This window comes from Melanerpes formicivorus, unplaced genomic scaffold, assembly GCF_026170545.1.
Source record: "Melanerpes formicivorus ecotype bairdi unplaced genomic scaffold, bMelFor1.0.p_v2 SCAF_66, whole genome shotgun sequence".
NCBI lineage: Eukaryota > Metazoa > Chordata > Aves > Piciformes > Picidae > Melanerpes > Melanerpes formicivorus.
The window spans coordinates 1,605,277-1,629,469 of record NW_027142418.1 but is presented as its reverse complement, the minus strand read 5'-3'; the positions used below and the strand labels follow the sequence as shown (position 1 = coordinate 1,629,469).

Here is a 24,193-nt window from a genome sequence, read left to right as displayed (position 1 = left end):
ACTCAATGACCCTTGAGGTCCCTTCAGACCCTGACAATTCTGTGATTCTAATCCCCTCCTGGCTTCAGTCTCCTTTCAGAGAGTTGTAGAGAGCTGGGGTGGGTCTAGTGGTACCAGGATGGATGAGGATGAACTAGAGGGCTCGGAGATGGTGGAGGTATTTGGGCTGGGTGGAGGCTCCACTGCTACTGTCTCCAATGGCTGCTCTGGGATCTGCTCTGGGATGGAGCCTTGAGGTGTGTCAGGGCAGCTCCTCCTCAAGCCTGGAGAAGCAGAGGAGCTGCCCTTTTGCAGCTGGGCTCCTGCCTCTGCAGAGCCTTTCCTGGGGAGAGAGGAGACTGCTGAAGTGTCTTCTTGCTGCCTCAGTTGGGTGCTTTGCTCTTGGAGGCAGCACCCCCCACACCTTAGCAGCACAGCACTTGATTTATTTGCAGCACAGAAAGGAGGAGCCCCTGGCTGACTTGCTGGGCTCTCTGCCCGGGTGGCTCCTCCAGGGGGGAAACCAGTTCTTCTTGGGCCGCTTTGGGGCCATGATGGGCGTGTTGGGTGGCACCAAGATGGATGGGGAGGAACTGGAGACACTTAAGACGAGGGAGGGCTTGGAGGCAGTGGAGAGCTGGGGGGTGATGGAGGGCTGGGAGGTGATGGAGGGCTGTGGGCTGGGTGGAAGCTGCACTGCTACTATCTCCAATGGCTGCTCTGGGATCTGCTCAGAGATGGAGCCTTGAGGTGTGTCAGGGCAGCTCCTCCTCAAGCCTGGAGAAGCAGAGGAGCTGCCCTTTTGCAGCTGGGCTCCTGCCTCTGCAGAGCCTTTCCTGGGGGGAGAGGAGACTGCTGAAGTGTCTTCTTTGCTGCCTCAGTTGGGTGCTTTGCTCTTGGAGGCAGCCCCCCCCACACCTTAGCAGCTCACAGCCATTTCTTTAGTGGCAGCATGATAACGAGCAGCCCACTGGTGCCAGGCTGCGGCACAGCACTGGCAGCTGCCGGGGGGAGACCATTTGGGTTGGGGCTGCCACTGGAACGTGCTGGGCTAGTCGGGTGGCACTAGGATGGAGAGGGATAAAGTGGAGAGCTTTGAGGGGGTGGAGAGCTGTGGGCTGGGTGGAGGCTGCAGCGTTAGCGCCTCCAAAGGCTGCTGCGGGCTGTGCTGTGAGACGGGGCTTGCAGCTGTGTGAGGGCAGCTCCTCCAGGCTTGAGGCAGAGCTGCCTGTTCCCAGCTGGGCTCGTGCCTCTGCAGAGGCTTTCCCGGGGAGAGGGGAGCCTGCCCAGGTGCTGGGCTGCAGGGGGCAGGTTGTGCCCGGCCCCGGCAGGGAGCGGGAGGCGCTGAGCCCCTGCCAGCCTGAGCGCGGGCGGCGCCAGCAGCGAAGGCGCCAAAGCCCCACACGCCCCAAGGCGCCTCAGGGCTGGCACCGCGCTCCGTGTGGCGCTGGGCGGCTTCGTGTGGCCGCAGCCAGGGCAGGGCCGCGAGGGGAGGCGGCGCCGCTCCAGGCCAGGCCCCGCTGCAGGCGCTGGGCTGCTGCTGCTGCTCCGAGCCCTGACCCTGGGGCTGCCCTTCAGCTGTGCTCCAAGCACCCCCCCGGGGCCGTGCTCCCCGGCTCCCCTCCAACGCCCTGGCAGCGCGGCGATGCGCTCCAGGAAGGGACATTGCAGAGGCCTCTGGGGACTTCTCTCCTGCCTCAGATGGGTGCTTTGCCCACCCCCACAAGCTCTGGGCTTACCCTTCCCTGGCCCTGCACAGATGCTCAGCTGCCAGCCTCAGCACACAGAGACAAGCACCACAGCGCCACATGCCACACAGCACTTGATTTATTTGCAGCACAGAAAGGAGGAGCCCCTGGCTGACTTGCTGGGCTCTCTGCCCGGGTGGCTCCTCCAGGGGGGAAACCAGTTCTTCTTGGGCCGCTTTGGGGCCATGATGGGCGTGTTGGGTGGCACCAAGATGGATGGGGAGGAGCTGGAGACACTTAAGATGAGGGAGGGCTTGGAGGCAGTGGAGAGCTGGGGGGTGATGGAGGGCTGGGAGGTGATGGAGGGCTGTGGGCTGGGTGGAAGCTGCACTGCTACTATCTCCAATGGCTGCTTTGGGATCTGCTCTGGGATGGAGCCTTGAGGTGTGTCAGGGCAGCTCCTCCTCAAGCCTGGAGAAGCAGAGGAGCTGCCCTTTTGCAGCTGGGCTCCTGCCTCTGCAGAGCCTTTCCTGTGGAGAGAGGAGACTGCTGAAGTGTCTTCTTGCTGCCTCAGTTGGGTGCTTTGCTCTTGGAGGCAGCACCCCCCACACCTTAGCAGCACAGCACTTGATTTATTTGCAGCACAGAAAGGAGGAGCCCCTGGCTGACTTGCTGGGCTCTCTGCCCGGGTGGCTCCTCCAGGGGGGAAACCAGTTCTTCTTGGGCCGCTTTGGGGCCATGATGGGCGTGTTGGGTGGCACCAAGATGGATGGGGAGGAGCTGGAGACACTTAAGACGAGGGAGGGCTTGGAGGCAGTGGAGAGCTGGGGGGTGATGGAGGGCTGGGAGGTGATGGAGGGCTGTGGGCTGGGTGGAAGCTGCACTGCTACTATCTCCAATGGCTGCTCTGGGATCTGCTCTGGGATGGAGCCCTGAGGTGTGTCAGGGCAGCTCCTCTGGTTCTCCAGGCGTGAGGAGGAGCTGCCCTTTTCCAGCTGGGCTCCTGACTCTGCAGAGCCTTTCCTGTGGAGAGAGGAGACTGCTGAAGTCCTCAGCTGCAGGTGGCAGCTTTTGCCCAGCCACTGCCCACAGCAGCCTGACTGGAAATGCTTCCTGGCTTTGAGCAGCCATGGAAGGGAGCAGTGGGGAGGACAAAGCCAAGACTCACTCACCCTTTGGCTTTCTTCATGAAGTAACAGCACACTACACAGCACAAAACAAATATAGATGCCATGATATAGGTGGCTGGTGCGTTGGCTACTGCTTCAAAGGTTAGAGCGCGCACGATGTCCTTCAGAGATTCCGTGTCCACGGCGGATGGGTTGTGCCAAGGGGTGTCAGCATTGCCACTTATGCCTGTGCCCGTATCTAGAGGAGCAATGGGAATGTTAGTCCATCCTGTGCACCACAGGCAAGTTTGCAGCACATTCTCTCTGCCAGGAAGTCCTCTTTTCGCCCAGTGCTGGTGCCTAGAGACACTCTGCCACCCTCAGGGAGGGTCACAGTTAAGGCAGAGTGAAGGGGATCCACCCTCCCTCCCTAGCCTCTCCCCAGTCCATCCAGCATTCTATGTAGAATTTCAGATGCCTGTGGTGACTTCTGTCCTGCCTCACTTGGGAGCTCTGCTCTTGGAGGAACTTAATGGGAACAATTTCACTGAGTTTAACACCACTAAAATACAGACAAGCAGTGCCTTGCTGTCAGGACAGCAGAGACTCACCCCTGGGATACCAGCCAGGCTGCAGTGGGAGAGGAACCTGAGCTGCTGGAGAACACCTCCGTGGGGGGACAGCTGTAAGCAAACACCCAGGGAAGATCCAGTCAGCAGGGACTGCCACCCCCATCTCCGTCCTTCCCTCTCTCCCTCCCTTGCCAGTGGCAGGGACCCAGGGCTGCTGCTGGGCCAATCACACAGCAGCTGCTTGAGACAGCAAGCAGGCAGCAAGGCCTGAAAGCCAGCAGGGCTGCTGGAGGCTGGGATCCAGCCCTTGCCCCTCTGCAGGCCACACTGTGGCCACACCTGTGACTGCTGCTGCTGCCCAGGCTCAGGGCTAAGGCAGAGTGAAGGGCACTCACCCTGTCCTCTCTCCAGATCCTCCAGCAGTTTCTTCAGGGTTTCCACGTCCTCTGGCAACTTCTTTGCTCCTCCACCTGAGTGTTTTCCACTTGGAGGACCTTAAGAGAAAGGTACAGCTGAGTTCCCCATGAATAAATCACACCAGCAGTGCTTGGTGTGAGGTCAGCACAGATTCACCCCTGCCATGCCCACAGGGTGGGAGTGGATGAGGCAGGCGAGGAGCTGGAGAAGTTCCCCCTGGGGGCACAGCTGTAAGCAAACACCCAGAGAAGCTGCAGTCTGCTCTTGTCATCTGCCTGGGCACAACTGAACCCCAGCAGCCAGCAGGAGCTCACCCAAGCAGAGGGCACCATGGGCAGGCCTGCATCCTCACCAGGCTGAGGTGCCTGGCTGCGAGTCCCGTGGGCTTGGAGCTGGCAGCTGCCAAAGGCAGGAGAAAGCCAGGACCTACCTGTGCCTTCTGCTGGAGCCTCAGTGCTGGAAGGCACGTGGGAAGCTGGGTGGCCTTGGCCTCCAGGCAAGCCTGCAAAGAAGCAGAGGGGAGAAGAGCTGCTGTGGCACAGCTGCAGACACTTCTGCAGCAGGCAGTGGCACTGAGGGGCATTCAGAGCCGGGCACCCCACGGCACTCAGCTCTGCCCTCTGCCCAGGAGCAGCCTGGCTTGCAGCTGTGTGAGGGCAGCTCCTCCAGGCTTGAGGCAGAGCTGCCTGTTCCCAGCTGGGCTCGTGCCTCTGCAGAGGCTTTCCCGGGGAGAGGGGAGCCTGCCCAGGTGCTGGGCTGCAGGGGGCAGGTTGTGCCCGGCCCCGGCACCTGCTGTAGTGTGAGGTGTCCGTGCCCATGGCAGGAGGGTTGGAACTCAATGACCCTTGAGGTCCCTTCAGACCCTGACAATTCTGTGATTCTAATCCCCTCCTGGCTTCAGTCTCCTTTCAGAGAGTTGTAGAGAGCTGGGGTGGGTCTAGTGGTACCAGGATGGATGAGGATGAACTAGAGGGCTCGGAGATGGTGGAGGTATTTGGGCTGGGTGGAGGCTCCACTGCTACTGTCTCCAATGGCTGCTCTGGGATCTGCTCTGGGATGGAGCCTTGAGGTGTGTCAGGGCAGCTCCTCCTCAAGCCTGGAGAAGCAGAGGAGCTGCCCTTTTGCAGCTGGGCTCCTGCCTCTGCAGAGCCTTTCCTGGGGAGAGAGGAGACTGCTGAAGTGTCTTCTTGCTGCCTCAGTTGGGTGCTTTGCTCTTGGAGGCAGCACCCCCCACACCTTAGCAGCACAGCACTTGATTTATTTGCAGCACAGAAAGGAGGAGCCCCTGGCTGACTTGCTGGGCTCTCTGCCCGGGTGGCTCCTCCAGGGGGGAAACCAGTTCTTCTTGGGCCGCTTTGGAGCCATGATGGGCATGTTGGGTGGCACCAAGATGGATGGGGAGGAACTGGAGACACTTAAGACGAGGGAGGGCTTGGAGGCAGTGGAGAGCTGGGGGGTGATGGAGGGCTGGGAGGTGATGGAGGGCTGTGGGCTGGGTGGAAGCTGCACTGCTACTATCTCCAATGGCTGCTCTGGGATCTGCTCTGGGATGGAGCCTTGAGGTGTGTCAGGGCAGCTCCTCCTCAAGCCTGGAGAAGCAGAGGAGCTGCCCTTTTGCAGCTGGGCTCCTGCCTCTGCAGAGCCTTTCCTGGGGAGAGAGGAGACTGCTGAAGTCTCTTCTTTGCTGCCTCAGTTGGGTGCTTTGCTCTTGGAGGCAGCCCCCCCCCCACCTTAGCAGCTCACAGCCATTTCTTTAGTGGCAGCATGATAACGAGCAGCCCACTGGTGCCAGGCTGCGGCACAGCACTGGCAGCTGCCAGGGGGAGACCATGTGGGTTGGGGCTGCCACTGGAACGTGCTGGGCTAGTCGGGTGGCACTAGGATGGAGAGGGATAAAGTGGAGAGCTTTGAGGGGGTGGAGAGCTGTGGGCTGGGTGGAGGCTGCAGCGTTAGCGCCTCCAAAGGCTGCTGCGGGCTGTGCTGTGAGACGGGGCTTGCAGCTGTGTGAGGGCAGCTCCTCCAGGCTTGAGGCAGAGCTGCCTGTTCCCAGCTGGGCTCGTGCCTCTGCAGAGGCTTTCCCGGGGAGAGGGGAGCCTGCCCAGGTGCTGGGCTGCAGGGGGCAGGTTGTGCCCGGCCCCGGCAGGGAGCGGGAGGCGCTGAGCCCCTGCCAGCCTGAGCGCGGGCGGCGCCAGCAGCGAAGGCGCCAAAGCCCCACACGCCCCAAGGCGCCTCAGGGCTGGCACCGCGCTCCGTGTGGCGCTGGGCGGCTTCGTGTGGCCGCAGCCAGGGCAGGGCCGCGAGGGGAGGCGGCGCCGCTCCAGGCCAGGCCCCGCTGCAGGCGCTGGGCTGCTGCTGCTGCTCCGAGCCCTGACCCTGGGGCTGCCCTTCAGCTGTGCTCCAAGCACCCCCCCGGGGCCGTGCTCCCCGGCTCCCCTCCAACGCCCTGGCAGCGCGGCGATGCGCTCCAGGAAGGGACATTGCAGAGGCCTCTGGGGACTTCTCTCCTGCCTCAGATGGGTGCTTTGCCCACCCCCACAAGCTCTGGGCTTACCCTTCCCTGGCCCTGCACAGATGCTCAGCTGCCAGCCTCAGCACACAGAGACAAGCACCACAGCGCCACATGCCACACAGCACTTGATTTATTTGCAGCACAGAAAGGAGGAGCCCCTGGCTGACTTGCTGGGCTCTCTGCCCGGGTGGCTCCTCCAGGGGGGAAACCAGTTCTTCTTGGGCCGCTTTGGGGCCATGATGGGCGTGTTGGGTGGCACCAAGATGGATGGGGAGGAGCTGGAGACACTTAAGACGAGGGAGGGCTTGGAGGCAGTGGAGAGCTGGGGGGTGATGGAGGGCTGGGAGGTGATGGAGGGCTGTGGGCTGGGTGGAAGCTGCACTGCTACTATCTCCAATGGCTGCTCTGGGATCTGCTCTGGGATGGAGCCCTGAGGTGTGTCAGGGCAGCTCCTCTGGTTCTCCAGGCGTGAGGAGGAGCTGCCCTTTTCCAGCTGGGCTCCTGCCTCTGCAGAGCCTTTCCTGTGGAGAGAGGAGACTGCTGAAGTCCTCAGCTGCAGGTGGCAGCTTTTGCCCAGCCACTGCCCACAGCAGCCTGACTGGAAATGCTTCCTGGCTTTGAGCAGCCATGGAAGGGAGCAGTGGGGAGGACAAAGCCAAGACTCACTCACCCTTTGGCTTTCTTCATGAAGTAACAGCACACTACACAGCACAAAACAAATATAGATGCCATGATATAGGTGGCTGGTGCGTTGGCTACTGCTTCAAAGGTTAGAGCGCGCACGATGTCCTTCAGAGATTCCGTGTCCACGGCGGATGGGTTGTGCCAAGGGGTGTCAGCATTGCCACTTATGCCTGTGCCCGTATCTAGAGGAGCAATGGGAATGTTAGTCCATCCTGTGCACCACAGGCAAGTTTGCAGCACATTCTCTCTGCCAGGAAGTCCTCTTTTCGCCCAGTGCTGGTGCCTAGAGACACTCTGCCACCCTCAGGGAGGGTCACAGTTAAGGCAGAGTGAAGGGGATCCACCCTCCCTCCCTAGCCTCTCCCCAGTCCATCCAGCATTCTATGTAGAATTTCAGATGCCTGTGGTGACTTCTGTCCTGCCTCACTTGGGAGCTCTGCTCTTGGAGGAACTTAATGGGAACAATTTCACTGAGTTTAACACCACTAAAATACAGACAAGCAGTGCCTTGCTGTCAGGACAGCAGAGACTCACCCCTGGGATACCAGCCAGGCTGCAGTGGGAGAGGAACCTGAGCTGCTGGAGAACACCTCCGTGGGGGGACAGCTGTAAGCAAACACCCAGGGAAGATCCAGTCAGCAGGGACTGCCACCCCCATCTCCCTCCTTCCCTCTCTCCCTCCCTTGCCAGTGGCAGGGACCCAGGGCTGCTGCTGGGCCAATCACACAGCAGCTGCTTGAGACAGCAAGCAGGCAGCAAGGCCTGAAAGCCAGCAGGGCTGCTGGAGGCTGGGATCCAGCCCTTGCCCCTCTGCAGGCCACACTGTGGCCACACCTGTGACTGCTGCTGCTGCCCAGGCTCAGGGCTAAGGCAGAGTGAAGGGCACTCACCCTGTCCTCTCTCCAGATCCTCCAGCAGTTTCTTCAGGGTTTCCACGTCCTCTGGCAACTTCTTTGCTCCTCCACCTGAGTGTTTTCCACTTGGAGGACCTTAAGAGAAAGGTACAGCTGAGTTCCCCATGAATAAATCACACCAGCAGTGCTTGGTGTGAGGTCAGCACAGATTCACCCCTGCCATGCCCACAGGGTGGGAGTGGATGAGGCAGGCGAGGAGCTGGAGAAGTTCCCCCTGGGGGCACAGCTGTAAGCAAACACCCAGAGAAGCTGCAGTCTGCTCTTGTCATCTGCCTGGGCACAACTGAACCCCAGGAGCCAGCAGGGGCTCACCCAAGCAGAGGGCACCATGGGCAGGCCTGCATCCTCACCAGGCTGAGGTGCCTGGCTGCGAGTCCCGTGGGCTTGGAGCTGGCAGCTGCCAAAGGCAGGAGAAAGCCAGGACCTACCTGTGCCTTCTGCTGGAGCCTCAGTGCTGGAAGGCACGTGGGAAGCTGGGTGGCCTTGGCCTCCAGGCAAGCCTGCAAAGAAGCAGAGGGGAGAAGAGCTGCTGTGGCACAGCTGCAGACACTTCTGCAGCAGGCAGTGGCACTGAGGGGCATTCAGAGCCGGGCACCCCACGGCACTCAGCTCTGCCCTCTGCCCAGGAGCAGCCTGGCTTGCAGCTGTGTGAGGGCAGCTCCTCCAGGCTTGAGGCAGAGCTGCCTGTTCCCAGCTGGGCTCGTGCCTCTGCAGAGGCTTTCCCGGGGAGAGGGGAGCCTGCCCAGGTGCTGGGCTGCAGGGGGCAGGTTGTGCCCGGCCCCGGCACCTGCTGTAGTGTGAGGTGTCCGTGCCCATGGCAGGAGGGTTGGAACTCAATGACCCTTGAGGTCCCTTCAGACCCTGACAATTCTGTGATTCTAATCCCCTCCTGGCTTCAGTCTCCTTTCAGAGAGTTGTAGAGAGCTGGGGTGGGTCTAGTGGTACCAGGATGGATGAGGATGAACTAGAGGGCTCGGAGATGGTGGAGGTATTTGGGCTGGGTGGAGGCTCCACTGCTACTGTCTCCAATGGCTGCTCTGGGATCTGCTCTGGGATGGAGCCTTGAGGTGTGTCAGGGCAGCTCCTCCTCAAGCCTGGAGAAGCAGAGGAGCTGCCCTTTTGCAGCTGGGCTCCTGCCTCTGCAGAGCCTTTCCTGGGGAGAGAGGAGACTGCTGAAGTCTCTTCTTTGCTGCCTCAGTTGGGTGCTTTGCTCTTGGAGGCAGCACCCCCCACACCTTAGCAGCTCACAGCCATTTCTTTAGTGGCAGCATGATAACGAGCAGCCCACTGGTGCCAGGCTGCGGCACAGCACTGGCAGGTGCCAGGGGGAGACCATGTGGGTTGGGGCTGCCACTGGAACGTGCTGGGCTAGTCGGGTGGCACTAGGATGGAGAGGGATAAAGTGGAGAGCTTTGAGGGGGTGGAGAGCTGTGGGCTGGGTGGAGGCTGCAGCGTTAGCGCCTCCAAAGGCTGCTGCGGGCTGTGCTGTGAGACGGGGCTTGCAGCTGTGTGAGGGCAGCTCCTCCAGGCTTGAGGCAGAGCTGCCTGTTCCCAGCTGGGCTCGTGCCTCTGCAGAGGCTTTCCCGGGGAGAGGGGAGCCTGCCCAGGTGCTGGGCTGCAGGGGGCAGGTTGTGCCCGGCCCCGGCAGGGAGCGGGAGGCGCTGAGCCCCTGCCAGCCTGAGCGCGGGCGGCGCCAGCAGCGAAGGCGCCAAAGCCCCACACGCCCCAAGGCGCCTCAGGGCTGGCACCGCGCTCCGTGTGGCGCTGGGCGGCTTCGTGTGGCCGCAGCCAGGGCAGGGCCGCGAGGGGAGGCGGCGCCGCTCCAGGCCAGGCCCCGCTGCAGGCGCTGGGCTGCTGCTGCTGCTCCGAGCCCTGACCCTGGGGCTGCCCTTCAGCTGTGCTCCAAGCACCCCCCCGGGGCCGTGCTCCCCGGCTCCCCTCCAACGCCCTGGCAGCGCGGCGATGCGCTCCAGGAAGGGACATTGCAGAGGCCTCTGGGGACTTCTCTCCTGCCTCAGATGGGTGCTTTGCCCACCCCCACAAGCTCTGGGCTTACCCTTCCCTGGCCCTGCACAGATGCTCAGCTGCCAGCCTCAGCACACAGAGACAAGCACCACAGCGCCACATGCCACACAGCACTTGATTTATTTGCAGCACAGAAAGGAGGAGCCCCTGGCTGACTTGCTGGGCTCTCTGCCCGGGTGGCTCCTCCAGGGGGGAAACCAGTTCTTCTTGGGCCGCTTTGGGGCCATGATGGGCGTGTTGGGTGGCACCAAGATGGATGGGGAGGAGCTGGAGACACTTAAGACGAGGGAGGGCTTGGAGGCAGTGGAGAGCTGGGGGGTGATGGAGGGCTGGGAGGTGATGGAGGGCTGTGGGCTGGGTGGAAGCTGCACTGCTACTATCTCCAATGGCTGCTCTGGGATCTGCTCTGGGATGGAGCCTTGAGGTGTGTCAGGGCAGCTCCTCTGGTTCTCCAGGCGTGAGGAGGAGCTGCCCTTTTCCAGCTGGGCTCCTGACTCTGCAGAGCCTTTCCTGTGGAGAGAGGAGACTGCTGAAGTCCTCAGCTGCAGGTGGCAGCTTTTGCCCAGCCACTGCCCACAGCAGCCTGACTGGAAATGCTTCCTGGCTTTGAGCAGCCATGGAAGGGAGCAGTGGGGAGGACAAAGCCAAGACTCACTCACCCTTTGGCTTTCTTCATGAAGTAACAGCACACTACACAGCACAAAACAAATATAGATGCCATGATATAGGTGGCTGGTGCGTTGGCTACTGCTTCAAAGGTTAGAGCGCGCACGATGTCCTTCAGAGATTCCGTGTCCACGGCGGATGGGTTGTGCCAAGGGGTGTCAGCATTGCCACTTATGCCTGTGCCCGTATCTAGAGGAGCAATGGGAATGTTAGTCCATCCTGTGCACCACAGGCAAGTTTGCAGCACATTCTCTCTGCCAGGAAGTCCTCTTTTCGCCCAGTGCTGGTGCCTAGAGACACTCTGCCACCCTCAGGGAGGGTCACAGTTAAGGCAGAGTGAAGGGGATCCACCCTCCCTCCCTAGCCTCTCCCCAGTCCATCCAGCATTCTATGTAGAATTTCAGATGCCTGTGGTGACTTCTGTCCTGCCTCACTTGGGAGCTCTGCTCTTGGAGGAACTTAATGGGAACAATTTCACTGAGTTTAACACCACTAAAATACAGACAAGCAGTGCCTTGCTGTCAGGACAGCAGAGACTCACCCCTGGGATACCAGCCAGGCTGCAGTGGGAGAGGAACCTGAGCTGCTGGAGAACACCTCCGTGGGGGGACAGCTGTAAGCAAACACCCAGGGAAGATCCAGTCAGCAGGGACTGCCACCCCCATCTCCGTCCTTCCCTCTCTCCCTCCCTTGCCAGTGGCAGGGACCCAGGGCTGCTGCTGGGCCAATCACACAGCAGCTGCTTGAGACAGCAAGCAGGCAGCAAGGCCTGAAAGCCAGCAGGGCTGCTGGAGGCTGGGATCCAGCCCTTGCCCCTCTGCAGGCCACACTGTGGCCACACCTGTGACTGCTGCTGCTGCCCAGGCTCAGGGCTAAGGCAGAGTGAAGGGCACTCACCCTGTCCTCTCTCCAGATCCTCCAGCAGTTTCTTCAGGGTTTCCACGTCCTCTGGCAACTTCTTTGCTCCTCCACCTGAGTGTTTTCCACTTGGAGGACCTTAAGAGAAAGGTACAGCTGAGTTCCCCATGAATAAATCACACCAGCAGTGCTTGGTGTGAGGTCAGCACAGATTCACCCCTGCCATGCCCACAGGGTGGGAGTGGATGAGGCAGGCGAGGAGCTGGAGAAGTTCCCCCTGGGGGCACAGCTGTAAGCAAACACCCAGAGAAGCTGCAGTCTGCTCTTGTCATCTGCCTGGGCACAACTGAACCCCAGCAGCCAGCAGGAGCTCACCCAAGCAGAGGGCACCATGGGCAGGCCTGCATCCTCACCAGGCTGAGGTGCCTGGCTGCGAGTCCCGTGGGCTTGGAGCTGGCAGCTGCCAAAGGCAGGAGAAAGCCAGGACCTACCTGTGCCTTCTGCTGGAGCCTCAGTGCTGGAAGGCACGTGGGAAGCTGGGTGGCCTTGGCCTCCAGGCAAGCCTGCAAAGAAGCAGAGGGGAGAAGAGCTGCTGTGGCACAGCTGCAGACACTTCTGCAGCAGGCAGTGGCACTGAGGGGCATTCAGAGCCGGGCACCCCACGGCACTCAGCTCTGCCCTCTGCCCAGGAGCAGCCTGGCTTGCAGCTGTGTGAGGGCAGCTCCTCCAGGCTTGAGGCAGAGCTGCCTGTTCCCAGCTGGGCTCGTGCCTCTGCAGAGGCTTTCCCGGGGAGAGGGGAGCCTGCCCAGGTGCTGGGCTGCAGGGGGCAGGTTGTGCCCGGCCCCGGCACCTGCTGTAGTGTGAGGTGTCCGTGCCCATGGCAGGAGGGTTGGAACTCAATGACCCTTGAGGTCCCTTCAGACCCTGACAATTCTGTGATTCTAATCCCCTCCTGGCTTCAGTCTCCTTTCAGAGAGTTGTAGAGAGCTGGGGTGGGTCTAGTGGTACCAGGATGGATGAGGATGAACTAGAGGGCTCGGAGATGGTGGAGGTATTTGGGCTGGGTGGAGGCTCCACTGCTACTGTCTCCAATGGCTGCTCTGGGATCTGCTCTGGGATGGAGCCTTGAGGTGTGTCAGGGCAGCTCCTCCTCAAGCCTGGAGAAGCAGAGGAGCTGCCCTTTTGCAGCTGGGCTCCTGCCTCTGCAGAGCCTTTCCTGGGGAGAGAGGAGACTGCTGAAGTGTCTTCTTGCTGCCTCAGTTGGGTGCTTTGCTCTTGGAGGCAGCCCCCCCCACACCTTAGCAGCACAGCACTTGATTTATTTGCAGCACAGAAAGGAGGAGCCCCTGGCTGACTTGCTGGGCTCTCTGCCCGGGTGGCTCCTCCAGGGGGGAAACCAGTTCTTCTTGGGCCGCTTTGGAGCCATGATGGGCGTGTTGGGTGGCACCAAGATGGATGGGGAGGAACTGGAGACACTTAAGACGAGGGAGGGCTTGGAGGCAGTGGAGAGCTGGGGGGTGATGGAGGGCTGGGAGGTGATGGAGGGCTGTGGGCTGGGTGGAAGCTGCACTGCTACTATCTCCAATGGCTGCTCTGGGATCTGCTCTGGGATGGAGCCCTGAGGTGTGTCAGGGCAGCTCCTCCTCAAGCCTGGAGAAGCAGAGGAGCTGCCCTTTTGCAGCTGGGCTCCTGCCTCTGCAGAGCCTTTCCTGTGGAGAGAGGAGACTGCTGAAATGTCTTCTTGCTGCCTCAGTTGGGTGCTTTGCTCTTGGAGGCAGCACCCCCCACACCTTAGCAGCACAGCACTTGATTTATTTGCAGCACAGAAAGGAGGAGCCCCTGGCTGACTTGCTGGGCTCTCTGCCCGGGTGGCTCCTCCAGGGGGGAAACCAGTTCTTCTTGGGCCGCTTTGGAGCCATGATGGGCGTGTTGGGTGGCACCAAGATGGATGGGGAGGAACTGGAGACACTTAAGACGAGGGAGGGCTTGGAGGCAGTGGAGAGCTGGGGGGTGATGGAGGGCTGGGAGGTGATGGAGGGCTGTGGGCTGGGTGGAAGCTGCACTGCTACTATCTCCAATGGCTGCTCTGGGATCTGCTCTGGGATGGAGCCTTGAGGTGTGTCAGGGCAGCTCCTCCTCAAGCCTGGAGAAGCAGAGGAGCTGCCCTTTTGCAGCTGGGCTCCTGCCTCTGCAGAGCCTTTCCTGTGGAGAGAGGAGACTGCTGAAGTGTCTTCTTGCTGCCTCAGTTGGGTGCTTTGCTCTTGGAGGCAGCACCCCCCACACCTTAGCAGCACAGCACTTGATTTATTTGCAGCACAGAAAGGAGGAGCCCCTGGCTGACTTGCTGGGCTCTCTGCCCGGGTGGCTCCTCCAGGGGGGAAACCAGTTCTTCTTGGGCCGCTTTGGAGCCATGATGGGCGTGTTGGGTGGCACCAAGATGGATGGGGAGGAACTGGAGACACTTAAGACGAGGGAGGGCTTGGAGGCAGTGGAGAGCTGGGGGGTGATGGAGGGCTGGGAGGTGATGGAGAGCTGGGAGGTGATGGAGCACTGGGAGGTGATGGAGCGCTGGGAGGTGATGGAGGGCTGTGGGCTGGGTGGAAGCTGCACTGCTACTATCTCCAATGGCTGCTCTGGGATCTGCTCAGAGATGGAGCCTTGAGGTGTGTCAGGGCAGCTCCTCCTCAAGCCTGGAGAAGCAGAGGAGCTGCCCTTTTGCAGCTGGGCTCCTGCCTCTGCAGAGCCTTTCCTGGGGAGAGAGGAGACTGCTGAAGTCTCTTCTTTGCTGCCTCAGTTGGGTGCTTTGCTCTTGGAGGCAGCCCCCCCCACACCTTAGCAGCTCACAGCCATTTCTTTAGTGGCAGCATGATAACGAGCAGCCCACTGGTGCCAGGCTGCGGCACAGCACTGGCAGCTGCCAGGGGGAGACCATGTGGGTTGGGGCTGCCACTGGAACGTGCTGGGCTAGTCGGGTGGCACTAGGATGGAGAGGGATAAAGTGGAGAGCTTTGAGGGGGTGGAGAGCTGTGGGCTGGGTGGAGGCTGCAGCGTTAGCGCCTCCAAAGGCTGCTGCGGGCTGTGCTGTGAGACGGGGCTTGCAGCTGTGTGAGGGCAGCTCCTCCAGGCTTGAGGCAGAGCTGCCTGTTCCCAGCTGGGCTCGTGCCTCTGCAGAGGCTTTCCCGGGGAGAGGGGAGCCTGCCCAGGTGCTGGGCTGCAGGGGGCAGGTTGTGCCCGGCCCCGGCAGGGAGCGGGAGGCGCTGAGCCCCTGCCAGCCTCAGCGCGGGCGGCGCCAGCAGCGAAGGCGCCAAAGCCCCACACGCCCCAAGGCGCCTCAGGGCTGGCACCGCGCTCCGTGTGGCGCTGGGCGGCTTCGTGTGGCCGCAGCCAGGGCAGGGCCGCCAGGGGAGGCGGCGCCGCTCCAGGCCAGGCCCCGCTGCAGGCGCTGGGCTGCTGCTGCTGCTCCGAGCCCTGACCCTGGGGCTGCCCTTCAGCTGTGCTCCAAGCACCCCCCCGGGGCCGTGCTCCCCGGCTCCCCTCCAACGCCCTGGCAGCGCGGCGATGCGCTCCAGGAAGGGACATTGCAGAGGCCTCTGGGGACTTCTCTCCTGCCTCAGATGGGTGCTTTGCCCACCCCCACAAGCTCTGGGCTTACCCTTCCCTGGCCCTGCACAGCTGCTCAGCTGCCAGCCTCAGCACACAGAGACAAGCACCACAGCGCCACATGCCACACAGCACTTGATTTATTTGCAGCACAGAAAGGAGGAGCCCCTGGCTGACTTGCTGGGCTCTCTGCCCGGGTGGCTCCTCCAGGGGGGAAACCAGTTCTTCTTGGGCCGCTTTGGGGCCATGATGGGCGTGTTGGGTGGCACCAAGATGGATGGGGAGGAGCTGGAGACACTTAAGACGAGGGAGGGCTTGGAGGCAGTGGAGAGCTGGGGGGTGATGGAGGGCTGGGAGGTGATGGAGGGCTGTGGGCTGGGTGGAAGCTGCACTGCTACTATCTCCAATGGCAGCTCTGGGATCTGCTCTGGGATGGAGCCTTGAGGTGTGTCAGGGCAGCTCCTCCTCAAGCCTGGAGAAGCAGAGGAGCTGCCCTTTTGCAGCTGGGCTCCTGCCTCTGCAGAGCCTTTCCTGGGGAGAGAGGAGACTGCTGAAGTGTCTTCTTGCTGCCTCAGTTGGGTGCTTTGCTCTTGGAGGCAGCACCCCCCACACCTTAGCAGCACAGCACTTGATTTATTTGCAGCACAGAAAGGAGGAGCCCCTGGCTGACTTGCTGGGCTCTCTGCCCAGGTGGCTCCTCCAGGGGGGAAACCAGTTCTTCTTGGGCCGCTTTGGGGCCATGATGGGCGTGTTGGGTGGCACCAAGATGGATGGGGAGGAGCTGGAGACACTTAAGACGAGGGAGGGCTTGGAGGCAGTGGAGAGCTGGGGGGTGATGAAGGGCTGGGAGGTGATGGAGGGCTGTGGGCTGGGTGGAAGCTGCACTGCTACTATCTCCAATGGCTGCTCTGGGATCTGCTCTGGGATGGAGCCTTGAGGTGTGTCAGGGCAGCTCCTCTGGTTCTCCAGGCATGAGGAGGAGCTGCCCTTTTCCAGCTGGGCTCCTGACTCTGCAGAGCCTTTCCTGTGGAGAGAGGAGACTGCTGAAGTCCTCAGCTGCAGGTGGCAGCTTTTGCCCAGCCACTGCCCACAGCAGCCTGACTGGAAATGCTTCCTGGCTTTGAGCAGCCATGGAAGGGAGCAGTGGGGAGGACAAAGCCAAGACTCACTCACCCTTTGGCTTTCTTCATGAAGTAACAGCACACTACACAGCACAAAACAAATATAGATGCCATGATATAGGTGGCTGGTGCGTTGGCTACTGCTTCAAAGGTTAGAGCGCGCACGATGTCCTTCAGAGATTCCGTGTCCACGGCGGATGGGTTGTGCCAAGGGGTGTCAGCATTGCCACTTATGCCTGTGCCCGTATCTAGAGGAGCAATGGGAATGTTAGTCCATCCTGTGCACCACAGGCAAGTTTGCAGCACATTCTCTCTGCCAGGAAGTCCTCTTTTCGCCCAGTGCTGGTGCCTAGAGACACTCTGCCACCCTCAGGGAGGGTCACAGTTAAGGCAGAGTGAAGGGGATCCACCCTCCCTCCCTAGCCTCTCCCCAGTCCATCCAGCATTCTATGTAGAATTTCAGATGCCTGTGGTGACTTCTGTCCTGCCTCACTTGGGAGCTCTGCTCTTGGAGGAACTTAATGGGAACAATTTCACTGAGTTTAACACCACTAAAATACAGACAAGCAGTGCCTTGCTGTCAGGACAGCAGAGACTCACCCCTGGGATACCAGCCAGGCTGCAGTGGGAGAGGAACCTGAGCTGCTGGAGAACACCTCCGTGGGGGGACAGCTGTAAGCAAACACCCAGGGAAGATCCAGTCAGCAGGGACTGCCACCCCCATCTCCCTCCTTCCCTCTCTCCCTCCCTTGCCAGTGGCAGGGACCCAGGGCTGCTGCTGGGCCAATCACACAGCAGCTGCTTGAGACAGCAAGCAGGCAGCAAGGCCTGAAAGCCAGCAGGGCTGCTGGAGGCTGGGATCCAGCCCTTGCCCCTCTGCAGGCCACACTGTGGCCACACCTGTGACTGCTGCTGCTGCCCAGGCTCAGGGCTAAGGCAGAGTGAAGGGCACTCACCCTGTCCTCTCTCCAGATCCTCCAGCAGTTTCTTCAGGGTTTCCACGTCCTCTGGCAACTTCTTTGCTCCTCCACCTGAGTGTTTTCCACTTGGAGGACCTTAAGAGAAAGGTACAGCTGAGTTCCCCATGAATAAATCACACCAGCAGTGCTTGGTGTGAGGTCAGCACAGATTCACCCCTGCCATGCCCACAGGGTGGGAGTGGATGAGGCAGGCGAGGAGCTGGAGAAGTTCCCCCTGGGGGCACAGCTGTAAGCAAACACCCAGAGAAGCTGCAGTCTGCTCTTGTCATCTGCCTGGGCACAACTGAACCCCAGCAGCCAGCAGGAGCTCACCCAAGCAGAGGGCACCATGGGCAGGCCTGCATCCTCACCAGGCTGAGGTGCCTGGCTGCGAGTCCCGTGGGCTTGGAGCTGGCAGCTGCCAAAGGCAGGAGAAAGCCAGGACCTACCTGTGCCTTCTGCTGGAGCCTCAGTGCTGGAAGGCACGTGGGAAGCTGGGTGGCCTTGGCCTCCAGGCAAGCCTGCAAAGAAGCAGAGGGGAGAAGAGCTGCTGTGGCACAGCTGCAGACACTTCTGCAGCAGGCAGTGGCACTGAGGGGCATTCAGAGCCGGGCACCCCACGGCACTCAGCTCTGCCCTCTGCCCAGGAGCAGCCTGGCTTGCAGCTGTGTGAGGGCAGCTCCTCCAGGCTTGAGGCAGAGCTGCCTGTTCCCAGCTGGGCTCGTGCCTCTGCAGAGGCTTTCCCAGGGAGAGGGGAGCCTGCCCAGGTGCTGGGCTGCAGGGGGCAGGTTGTGCCCGGCCCCGGCACCTGCTGTAGTGTGAGGTGTCCGTGCCCATGGCAGGAGGGTTGGAACTCAATGACCCTTGAGGTCCCTTCAGACCCTGACAATTCTGTGATTCTAATCCCCTCCTGGCTTCAGTCTCCTTTCAGAGAGTTGTAGAGAGCTGGGGTGGGTCTAGTGGTACCAGGATGGATGAGGATGAACTAGAGGGCTCGGAGATGGTGGAGGTATTTGGGCTGGGTGGAGGCTCCACTGCTACTGTCTCCAATGGCTGCTCTGGGATCTGCTCTGGGATGGAGCCTTGAGGTGTGTCAGGGCAGCTCCTCCTCAAGCCTGGAGAAGCAGAGGAGCTGCCCTTTTGCAGCTGGGCTCCTGCCTCTGCAGAGCCTTTCCTGGGGAGAGAGGAGACTGCTGAAGTGTCTTCTTGCTGCCTCAGTTGGGTGCTTTGCTCTTGGAGGCAGCACCCCCCACACCTTAGCAGCACAGCACTTGATTTATTTGCAGCACAGAAAGGAGGAGCCCCTGGCTGACTTGCTGGGCTCTCTGCCCGGGTGGCTCCTCCAGGGGGGAAACCAGTTCTTCTTGGGCCGCTTTGGGGCCATGATGGGCATGTTGGGTGGCACCAAGATGGATGGGGAGGAACTGGAGACACTTAAGACGAGGGAGGGCTTGGAGGCAGTGGAGAGCTGGGGGGTGATGGAGGACTGGGAGGTGATGGAGAGCTGGGAGGTGATGGAGCACTGGGAGGTGATGGAGCGCTGGGAGGTGATGGAGGGCTGTGGGCTGGGTGGAAGCTGCACTGCTACTATCTCCAATGGCTGCTCTGGGATCTGCTCTGGGATGGAGCCTTGAGGTGTGTCAGGGCAGCTCCTCCTCAAGCCTGGAGAAGCAGAGGAGCTGCCCTTTTGCAGCTGGGCTCCTGCCTCTGCAGAGCCTTTCCTGGGGAGAGAGGAGACTGCTGAAGTCTCTTCTTTGCTGCCTCAGTTGGGTGCTTTGCTCTTGGAGGCAGCACCCCCCACACCTTAGCAGCTCACAGCCATTTCTTTAGTGGCAGCATGATAACGAGCAGCCCACTGGTGCCAGGCTGCGGCACAGCACTGGCAGCTGGCAGGGGGAGACCATTTGGGTTGGGGCTGCCACTGGAACGTGCTGGGCTAGTCGGGTGGCACTAGGATGGAGAGGGATAAAGTGGAGAGCTTTGAGGGGGTGGAGAGCTGTGGGCTGGGTGGAGGCTGCAGCGTTAGCGCCTCCAAAGGCTGCTGCGGGCTGTGCTGTGAGACGGGGCTTGCAGCTGTGTGAGGGCAGCTCCTCCAGGCTTGAGGCAGAGCTGCCTGTTCCCAGCTGGGCTCGTGCCTCTGCAGAGGCTTTCCCGGGGAGAGGGGAGCCTGCCCAGGTGCTGGGCTGCAGGGGGCAGGTTGTGCCCGGCCCCGGCAGGGAGCGGGAGGCGCTGAGCCCCTGCCAGCCTGAGCGCGGGCGGCGCCAGCAGCGAAGGCGCCAAAGCCCCACACGCCCCAAGGCGCCTCAGGGCTGGCACCGCGCTCCGTGTGGCGCTGGGCGGCTTCGTGTGGCCGCAGCCAGGGCAGGGCCGCGAGGGGAGGCGGCGCCGCTCCAGGCCAGGCCCCGCTGCAGGCGCTGGGCTGCTGCTGCTGCTGCTGCTGCTCCGAGCCCTGACCCTGGGGCTGCCCTTCAGCTGTGCTCCAAGCACCCCCCCGGGGCCGTGCTCCCCGGCTCCCCTCCAACGCCCTGGCAGCGCGGCGATGCGCTCCAGGAAGGGACATTGCAGAGGCCTCTGGGGACTTCTCTCCTGCCTCAGATGGGTGCTTTGCCCACCCCCACAAGCTCTGGGCTTACCCTTCCCTGGCCCTGCACAGATGCTCAGCTGCCAGCCTCAGCACACAGAGACAAGCACCACAGCGCCACATGCCACACAGCACTTGATTTATTTGCAGCACAGAAAGGAGGAGCCCCTGGCTGACTTGCTGGGCTCTCTGCCCGGGTGGCTCCTCCAGGGGGGAAACCAGTTCTTCTTGGGCCGCTTTGGGGCCATGATGGGCGTGTTGGGTGGCACCAAGATGGATGGGGAGGAGCTGGAGACACTTAAGACGAGGGAGGGCTTGGAGGCAGTGGAGAGCTGGGGGGTGATGGAGGGCTGGGAGGTGATGGAGGGCTGTGGGCTGGGTGGAAGCTCCACTGCTACTGTCTCGAATGGCTGCTCCGGGATCTGCTCTGAGATGGAGCCTTGAGGTGTGTCAGGGCAGCTCCTCTGGTTCTCCAGGTGTGAGGAGGGCTCCTGACTCTGGAGAGCCTTTCCTGTGGAGAGAGGAGACTGCTGAAGTCCTCAGCTGCAGGTGGCAGCTTTTGCCCAGCCACTGCCCACAGCAGCCTGACTGGAAACGCTTCCTGGCTTTGAGCAGCCATGGAAGGGAGCAGTGGGGAGGACAAGGACACGACTCACCCTTTGACTTTCTTGAGGTAGTAAAAGGCCACTGCACAGAACACGAGACATGCAAGTATCATGAAGAAAGTGGCTGCTAACACTTCTGCTCCACGGGCTAGAGTGTGCATGATGAAGTTCTTCAAATATTTAGTGCTGATGGTGCATGGCTGCTGCCAAGGAGTGTCAGCATTTCCACCTATGCCTGTGCCCATATCTAGAGGAGCAATGGGAATGTTAGTGCATCCGGTGCACCACTGGCAAGCGTGCAGCACATTTTCACTGCCAGGAAGTCCTCTTTTCCCCCAGTGCCAGTGCCTAGAGACACTCCCACCCTCTGGGACAGGTTGGCAGAGTGAAGGGCACCCAGCCTCCCTCCCTGACCTCTCTCCATTCCCCCTGCCTTATTTCAGTACTTTGCTCTTGGAGGAACTTAAGAGGAAGGATTGAGCTGAGTTTAACACAACTAAAATATAGACAAGCAGTGCAGTGCCTTGCTGTCAGGACAGCAGAGACTCACCCCCAGGATACCAGGCAGGTACCTGCGGGAGAGGCACCTGAGATGCTGGAGAAGTCCTTCCTGGGGGCACAGCTGTAAGCAAACACCCAGAGAAAGTCCAGTCAGCTCTTGCCATCTGCCTGGGCAGAATTGAACCCCAGCAGCCAGCAGGGGCTCACCCAAGCAAAGGGCACCACAGGCAGGTCTGCATCGTCATCAGGCCGAGGTGCCCAGCTGGGAGTCCCCTGGGCTTGGAGCTGGCAGCTGCCAAAGGCAGGAGAAAGCCAGGACCTACCTGTGCCTTCTGCTGGAGCCTCAGTGCTGGAAGGCACGTGGGAAGCTGGGTGGCCTTGGCCTCCAGGCAAGCCTGCAAAGAAGCAGAGGGGAGAAGAGCTGCTGTGGCACAGCTGCAGACACTTCTGCAGCAGGCAGTGGCACTGAGGGGCATTCAGAGCCGGGCACCCCACGGCACTCAGCTCTGCCCTCTGCCCAGGAGCAGCCTGAAAAGAGCTACAGCCTGCCTGCAGTGGCACCGTGCTGGCACCAAAGTAAGCTCTGAGCTCAGCCCCAACAAGCCTCCTGCCTTGGCAGCCAGCACCGGCAGCACCTCCTGCTCCAAGGGCCACCAAGAGCTTCTCAAGCCCAAGCACCACGGGGGCATCCCTGAGCCCCACTGGCTCCCTCCTTCCTGCCCAGGACTTACCTGTGGGGCTCTTCTCAGGCTGGAGGGCAGGGAGTGGCTGAGAAGTCAAGGAGCCAGCAGGCACAGGACTGTCACCACTTCCAGTTCTCCCCTTGGCCACACCTGCAGGAGCAATGGCAACGTCAGGCTGTCCTGGGCACCACTGCCAAGCGTGAAGCACTTTTGCTCTGGCCAGGAAGTTCTCTTTCCCCCCAGTGCTGATGCCTGCAGACACACTCCCAGCCTCTGGGACAGGTTGTGCCACCCAACAAAACTCAGGCAGCCAGAAGGAGAGCATGGGGCAGAGCTCAGCTGCCTGAGCAGTCCCTCCTTCAGGGCACCAGGACACAAAGCATGGCTGCAGCAGGGACTGCCACCCCCATCTCCCTCCTTCCCTCTCTCCCTCCCTTGCCAGTGGCAGGGACCCAGGGCTGCTGCTGGGCCAATCACACAGCAGCTGCTTGAGACAGCAAGCAGGCAGCAAGGCCTGAAAGCCAGCAGGGCTGCTGGAGGCTGGGTTCCAGCCCTTGCCCCTCTGCAGGCCACAGCGTGGCCACACCTGTGCCTGCTGCTGCTGCCCAGGCTCAGGGCTAAGGCAGAGTGAAGGGCACTCACCCTGTCCTCTCTCCAGATCCTCCAGCAGTTTCTTCAGCGTTTCCACAGCCTCTGGCAAGTTCTTTGCTCCCTCACCTGAGTATTTTCCACTTGGAGGACCTAAAGAGAAAGGTACAGCTGAGTTCCACATGAATAAAGCACACCAGCAGTGCTTGGTGTGAGGTCAGCACAGACTCACCCCTGCGATGCCCACGGGGTGGCAGTGGATGAGGCAGGCGAGGAGCTGGAGAAGTTTCCCCTGGGGGCACAGCTGTAAGCAAACAGCCAGAGAAGCTGCAGTCTGCTCTTGTCATCTGCCTGGGCACAACTCAACCCTAGGAGCCAGCAGGGCCTCACCCAAGCAGAGGGCACCACAGGCAGGCCTGCATCCTCACCAGTCCGAGGTGCCCGGCTGGGAGTCCCTTGGGCTTGGAGCTGGCAGCTGCCAAAGGCAGGAGAAAGCCAGGACCTACCTGTGCCTTCTGCTGGAGCCTCAGTGCTGGAAGGCACCTGGGAAGCTGGGTGGCCTTGTCCTCCAGGCAAGCCTGCAAAGAAGCAGAGGGGAGAAGAGCTGCTGTGGCACAGCTGCAGACACTTCTGCAGCAGGCAGTGGCACTGAGGGGCATTCAGAGCCAGCCAATGCTCCTTCCTGCCCAGGACTTACCTGTGGGGCTCTTCTCAGGCTGGAGGGCAGGGAGTGACTGAGAAGTCAAGGAACCAGCAGGCACAGGACTGTCACCACTTCCAGTTCTCCCCTTGGCCACACCTGCAGGAGCAATGGCAATGTCAGGCTGTCCTGGGCACCACTGCCAAGCGTGCAGCACTATTGCTCTGGCCAGGAAGTTCTCTTTCCCCCCAGTGCTGCTGCCTGCAGACACACTCCCAGCCTCTGGGACAGGTTGTGCCACCCAACAAAACTCAGGCAGCCAGAAGGAGAGCATGGGGCAGAGCTCAGCTGCCTGAGCAGTCCCTCCTTCAGGGCACCAGGACACAAAGCATGGCTGCAGCAGGGACTGCCACCCCCATCTCCCTCCTTCCCTCTCTCCCTCCCTTGCCAGTGGCAGGGACCCAGGGCTGCTGCTGGGCCAATCACACAGCAGCTGCTTGAGACAGCAAGCAGGCAGCAAGGCCTGAAAGCCAGCAGGGCTGCTGGAGGCTGGGATCCAGCCCTTGCATTTCTGCAGGCCACAGCGTGGCCTCACCTGTGCCTGCTGCTGCTGCCCAGGCTCAGGGCTAAGGCAGAGTGAAGGGCACTCACCCTGTCCTCTCTCCAGATCCTCCAGCAGTTTCTTCAGCGTTTCCATGGCCTCTGGCAACTTCTTTGCTCCTTCACCTGAGTATTTTCCACTTGGAGGACCTAAAGAGAAAGGTACAGCTGAGTTCCACATGAATAAAGCACAGAACAGCAGTGCTTGGTGTGAGGTCAGCACAGACTCACCCCTGCGATGCCCACGGGGTGGCAGTGGATGAGGCAGGCGAGGAGCTGGAGAAGTTCCCCCTGGGGGCACAGCTGTAAGCAAACACACAGAGAAGCTGGAGTCTGCTCTTGTCATCTGCCTGGGCACAACTGAACCCCAGCAGCCAGCAGGGGCTCACCCAAGCAGAGGGCACCACAAGCAGGCCTGCATCGTCACCAGTCCGAGGTGCCCAGCTGGGAGTCCCTTGGGCTTGGAGCTGGCAGCTGCCAAAGGCAGGAGAAAGCCAGGACCTACCTGTGCCTCCTGCTGGAGCCTCAGTCCTGGAAGGCACCTGGGAAGCTGGGTGGCCTTGTCCTCCAGGCAAGCCTGCAAAGAAGCAGAGGGGAGAAGAGCTGCTGTGGCACAGCTGCAGACACTTCTGCAGCAGGCAGTGGCACTGAGGGGCATTCAGAGCCGGGCACCCCACGGCACTCAGCTCTGCCCTCTGCCCAGGAGCAGCCTGCAAAGAGCTACAGCCTGCCTGCAGTGGCACCGTGCTGGCACCAAAGTAAGCTCTGAGCTCAACCCCAACAAGCCTCCTGCCTTGGCAGCCAGCACCGGCAGCACCTCCTGCTCCAAGGGCCACCAAGAGCTTCTCAAGCCTAAGCACCACGGGGACATTCCTGAGCCCCACTGGCTCCCTC

At 61.2% G+C, this 24,193-nt stretch overlaps 3 long non-coding RNA genes across 3 annotated transcripts; all 3 read right to left on the bottom strand.

The window, feature by feature from the left end:
* Positions 1-6,945: 6,945 nt before the first annotated feature.
* LOC137453434 (uncharacterized) lies at positions 6,946-7,964 on the bottom strand. The gene is made up of 3 exons (XR_010990375.1): positions 7,849-7,964; positions 7,493-7,564; positions 6,946-7,140 (listed from the first exon to the last, which is right to left on the bottom strand). It is a non-coding gene; the product is annotated as an uncharacterized lncRNA (long non-coding RNA).
* Positions 7,965-10,309: 2,345 nt separating this feature from the next.
* LOC137453433 (uncharacterized) lies at positions 10,310-11,576 on the bottom strand. The gene is made up of 4 exons (XR_010990374.1): positions 11,461-11,576; positions 11,105-11,176; positions 10,557-10,752; positions 10,310-10,407 (listed from the first exon to the last, which is right to left on the bottom strand). It is a non-coding gene; the product is annotated as an uncharacterized lncRNA (long non-coding RNA).
* A 4,428-nt stretch (positions 11,577-16,004) lies between these two features.
* Positions 16,005-17,214, bottom strand: LOC137453432 (uncharacterized). The gene is made up of 4 exons (XR_010990373.1): positions 17,099-17,214; positions 16,743-16,814; positions 16,195-16,390; positions 16,005-16,045 (listed from the first exon to the last, which is right to left on the bottom strand). It is a non-coding gene; the product is annotated as an uncharacterized lncRNA (long non-coding RNA).
* Positions 17,215-24,193: the final 6,979 nt, after the last annotated feature.